This window comes from Triticum aestivum, chromosome 1D (genome assembly GCF_018294505.1).
Source record: "Triticum aestivum cultivar Chinese Spring chromosome 1D, IWGSC CS RefSeq v2.1, whole genome shotgun sequence".
NCBI classification, from domain to species: Eukaryota; Viridiplantae; Streptophyta; class Magnoliopsida; order Poales; family Poaceae; genus Triticum; species Triticum aestivum.
This window is the reverse complement of record NC_057796.1, coordinates 229555160-229560411: the sequence shown is the minus strand read 5'-3', so window position 1 is coordinate 229560411 and position 5252 is coordinate 229555160. Positions and strand designations below refer to the sequence as shown.

General features: G+C 48.6%; 1 long non-coding RNA gene across 1 annotated transcript; it reads left to right on the top strand.

Annotated features, from left to right (window-relative positions):
- Window positions 1-2741: 2741 nt before the first annotated feature.
- On the top strand, window positions 2742-4925 carry LOC123167767 (uncharacterized). Its single transcript, XR_006484090.1, has 4 exons — window positions 2742-3223; window positions 3350-3481; window positions 3993-4101; window positions 4518-4925. It is a non-coding gene; the product is annotated as an uncharacterized lncRNA (long non-coding RNA).
- The last annotated feature ends 327 nt before the right edge of the window (window positions 4926-5252 follow it).

The following is a 5252-nucleotide window of genomic DNA, read 5'->3' as shown; positions in this document are numbered from 1 at the left end:
TGATGTATTCTAAGTGCTATCATGCTGTTAATCGCAGAATCGTGTCATTCTTGTTTTGCTCGCCATTTGCAAACCGTGCATCCGTTTCCGGTGATCTTTATATCGATTTCGACCGAAATCATCTCATCATTCCAGTGGAATACTTGGTTTGCCAATTTGATGCCTTGTTCATCCTTTTTCTTCCGGAGCACGCATATGCATCGCATATCACATCTCGCATATCATGCATGTATTGCATCATGTTGCTTGTGCATTGCACCGTGATTGATTGTGGTTCCATTGATTGTGTTCTTGCTGTGGGTAGAGCCGGGAGACGAGTTCGTGAACGAGGAACCTGTTGAGTACGCTTACGAGGATCAAGCTTTCGACAACTCTGAGAACCTTGCAGGCAAGATGACCATACCCTCGAAATCACTTCTATCTTTGCTTTGCTAGTTGTTCGCTCTATTGCTATGCTGCACTACCTACCACTTGCTATATCATGCCTCCGATATTGCCATGTCAAGCCTCTAACCATCCTTTCCTAGCAAACCGTTGTTTGGCTAAGTTACCGCTTTTGCTCAGCCCTTCTTATAGCGTTGCTAGTTGCAGGTGAAGTTGAAGTTGGTTCCATGTTGGCACATGGATATTTTGAAATATCACAATATCTCTTATTTAATTAATGCATCTTTATATTTGGTAAAGGGTGGAAGGCTCGGCCTTATGCCTTGTGTTTTGTTCCACTCTTGCCGCCCTAGTTTCCGTCATACCGGTATTATGTTCCTTGAGATTTGCGTTCCTTACGCGGTTGGGTGATTTATGGGACCCCCTTGACAGTTTGCCTTGAATAAAACTCCTCCAGCAAGGCCCAACCTTGGTTTTACCATTTGCCACCTAAGCCTTCTTCCCTCGGGTTTTCGCGAGCCCGAGGGTCATCTTTATTTTAAACCCCCGGGCCAGTGCTCCTCTGAGTGCTGGTCCAACCCGTCAGCCGCCGGTGGCCACCAGGGGCAACTCTGGGCTCGCCTATCGGAAGCTTGGACAATCTGGTGTGCCCTGAGAACGAGATATGTGCAGCTCCTATCGGGATTTGTTGGCACATTCGGGCGGCTTTGCTGGTCTTGTTTTACCATTGTCGAAATGTCTTGTAAACCGGGATTCCGAGACTGGTCGGGTCTTCCCGGGAGAAGGTTTATCCTTCGTTGACCGTGAGAGCTTATAATGGGCTAAGTTGGGACACCCCTGCAGGGTATTATCTTTCGAAAGCCGTGCCCGCGGTTATGAGGCAGATGGGAATTTGTTAATGTCCGGTTGTAGAGAACTTGACACTTGACTCAATTAAAATACATCAACCGTGTGTGTAGCCGTGATGATCTCTTTTCGGCGGAGTCCGGGAAGTGAACACGGTTGGAGTTATGAATGAACGTAAGTAGTTTCAGGATCACTTCTTGATCATTTCTAGCTTCGCGACCGTTGCGTTGCTTCTCTTCTCGCTCTCATTTGCGTATGTTAGCCACCATATATGCTTAGTGCTTGCTGCAGCTCTACCTCATTACCCCATCCTTCCTACAAGCTGAAATAGTATTGATCTCGCGGGTGTGAGATTGTTGAGTCCTCGTGACTCACAGATTCTACCAAAACAGTTGCAGGTGCCAACGATACCAGTGCAGATGACGCAACCGAGCTCAAGTGGGAGTTCGACGAGGAACGTGGTCGTTACTATGTTTCATTTCCTGATGATCAGTAGTGGAGCCCAGTTGGGACGATCGGGGATCTAGCATTTGGGGTTATCTTATTTTCATTTGGATTTGACCGTAGTCGGTCTATGTGTGGATTTTGGATGATGTATGAATTAATTTATGTATTGTGTGAAGTGGCGATTGTAAGCCAACTCTCGTTATCCCATTCTTGTTCATTACATGGGATTGTGTGAAGATGACCCTTCTTGCGACAATACCACAATGCGATTATGCCTTTAAGTCGTGCCTCGACACGTGGGAGATATAGCTGCATCGTGGGCGTTACAAGCGCTTCCTCGTCATCCGAGTCCATCACCGAGGCAGGCAAATTGCCGAACACCTTGCGCCCGGTGGGCGTGCACGCGCCGCTAAACTGCCCCTCCGCGGCCGGAAACGCCCAGCTGCTGTTGGAGGGGCTGCCGCGGCGAACCTCTGCTATTTTTCCGGCGGGGAATGGCTATCTAGCGGTGAAGGGCGCGGGCGGTGCCGGGATATAGCTAGTGGCGGCCGAGGGCGCGGGGGGTGGAAGGCGAGTCGGGGAAGGAAATCTTGACTTTTCACCTGACGGTGTGGGCCAGCCGCGCTTTTCCCTTGCGCCGGAGCCCCCGATCGCCCCCAGTGCACCGGGTTCGGCCTGCGGCCGCTGGGCGGAAAAAAGGGCCGAACCGGCGCTTTTCGTCGTCTTGAGGGCGCGACTGGGGCGTTTTTTTGGTGCCGGCGCCGAAAAAGTGGCCTGGGGGGCCTGTTGGGGGCGCGGCTGGAGATGCTCTTAGTTCGAGTTTCCAGTCCTTAATCTCGTCTAGGATTTCAGAAACAAGCGTTTGCGCTTCCATTTGCTGCTCCGCTCGATCGAAGACGCGAGCATTTCTTTGCTTTCACAATGACCACACCGTGCATATGATAAAGGATTTTGTCCATTGAGATATAAGTTTTGGAGCCTTCTCTAGTTCATCTAGTGCTAGTTGATCCTAGTTGATCTAATTAGAGCTAGACCTAGTTCCTATAATCCTCATAATTAGAAGTCCAATGTGGTTCTAATCTCCTCCTTCTAATTCTTCGCCGACGATTAGCTCTGGACGACGAAGCACTCCGAGATCTAGAAGACCGTACACTTGCAACCGAGAGGTCGTGCTTTCGTTTTTTCATTCGAGAGATTGTTCGAGGGCAGTTCGCGGTGCTGCTCCCCCTCGCGCCGCCTCTCTCATCCTCTCCCGTCGCTGCTGCTGTCCCTCGCGCCGCCCCTAGCCTCCCCACCTAGACACGGCGACCATGAGCGCCAGCGAGAGGAGGAGGAAGGCTGGTGACTGCGCGCTGCCGTACCAGGGGCCCGGCGGCCACCTCTGTGCGTGGATCCTCACCTCCTCCGCCCCCTCCAACCTCCACTGAGCCGCTGCCATGGCGACCGAGCTGCCGTTCGTCCCTCCCTCCCTCGCGCCTGGAACGCCAGCTCGTGGACATGGCGACCGTACGCGCCGCAGGCAGGGCAGGAGCTGCAGCACTCCGAGGTATGAATCTGATCCGGATCCCTTTCTCGTGTTGGTTTTCTACATCTCGATCTGCTGCTGGGAGAGGAGGGAGGGAGATCCGCGGCGGGTTTCATGATTGAGTGCCTGATCTATCGGTTCTTGCAGGTTAGCGAAGATCGGGTGGGGATGGATGAGCTAGACATGGATGGCGTCAACATGGTCAGGCCCGAGTTCGCGTGCCCCATTTCCCTCTCCCCGCACCTCTAAGTGGAGCACACCTTCGAGCCCCATGCCTGGGTTAGTATCCTAACTAACCTGCTGCTTCTTGGATTATTAATTAGAGAGACAGGGTCAATGGAGTTTGTTTTACTGCTTGAGAAAGAACTAGAGCTCTTTCTTATAGGGGTGTGAATCTTAGGTGTGTGTGAATCTGCTCCGGTTCAGAAATCGCTGAGGAGCCGGGAGGTTCCCTGTCATATAGGCCTGCTCCGGTTCATCTTAGGTGTGTGTGAATCTGCAGAATCCTTCACAATGATCAAGTGTGATTTCGATGAACCGGAGCATATAGTGGGTCACTGAACATGTGACCATGGATTAGTCCACCCTTACCATATTTTGCCGCTTCTCCCTGTATCCTTTTGCCTTTAGGAGTCATGAATTTGTGTGCCATTTTGAAATCTGTTATTTGGTATATCAATTTGTCTGATCCGATAGAAGAGAACTGGGCCCTTGTATGATGTTTCTAAGGTTACCCTCCACTAATTGAACTTCCATACTATAAGAGCCTTATAGTTTTCATTGTACACAGGAGTTCTTCACCTGTTCCCTACAACCATGATCTGGTCTCGAGTACAGCATCATACAGTGATGAGTGGCATGCAGATTTACTTGGTTGTTGTTCAGAGCCAGCTCTATATGTATGTCTACTTGTTTCTGAGTGTATAGCAGAGATTTAATCATTATGCTCACTGTTGCACTGATCTTTGTAGTTCTGTTCATGCTATTTCAAGCATAGATATTCACTTTTGTCATATCACTCTCTAACGTACTGATAACCACACAGATTATGCTTGATGGCATGGTTCGACACTCTATGTTGGGGCATTTTAATCTGAGCGCAATATTGGAATCCATGCAGTGGAAACTGGAATGCATATTAAACTGATTTTTTTAAACATAAATGGCTCTAGGATGTTACTATTCTTAATACTTCTTCAGATAATGCCCTGAATTTGTGAAAAGCAAGATGGGAGGAGGTATACTTAATACTTATGAGTGATCGCAATGATTCTTACATATTTTTCTTGTTGTTTGTCTGCTTGTGGTAACACAGGTCTGAAGACCTTTTTTCCATGTGGAACATTCTCAAGGAGTGCTTCAATCGCCAAGAACAAGCCCATGTGTAAGAATATTCTCTAAAAGTCATTACATCAGCTGTGCAGAGTTATGACAAGCAAATTCCCACACAACTTTTTTTTACAGTTAACCATTTGCCATGGCAGTAAAGATCTTATAATGTACTGGGCATCTTATAAATCAAAATTTCCATGGCAGTAAAGATCTTATACATCAGGTTTACTTCTAAAAATAATGCAGTCACACCTTATGTCAACCTAACTACCCTGAAAACTAAGACTGATTTGCATAGGTGTATCACCCCGGATGTAACTTTCCATATTTGTAACTCCAACTCTTGCCATTTTCGGCTATGTGTTATGATATTCCCTCCGTGGTTGGGTTTCGTCTTTGTTTTTGCATTTTGTTCATGTCATGCATTTCATATCATGTCATCATGTGCATCGCATTTGCATACGTGTTCGTCTCATGCATCCGAGCATTTTCCCCGTTGTCTGTTTTGCAATCCGGCACTCCCACCTCCTCCGGCGCACCCCTCTTGTTTCGTTTCGTGAGCGGGTGTTGAACATTCTCGGAACGGACCGAGGCTTGCCACGTGGCCTTGGTATACCACCGGTAGACCACCTGTCAAGTTTCGTGTCATTTGGAGGTCGTTTGGTACTCCAACGGTTAACCAGGTATCCGCAAAGTCCTTTTGTGTGTCGCAGCAAAC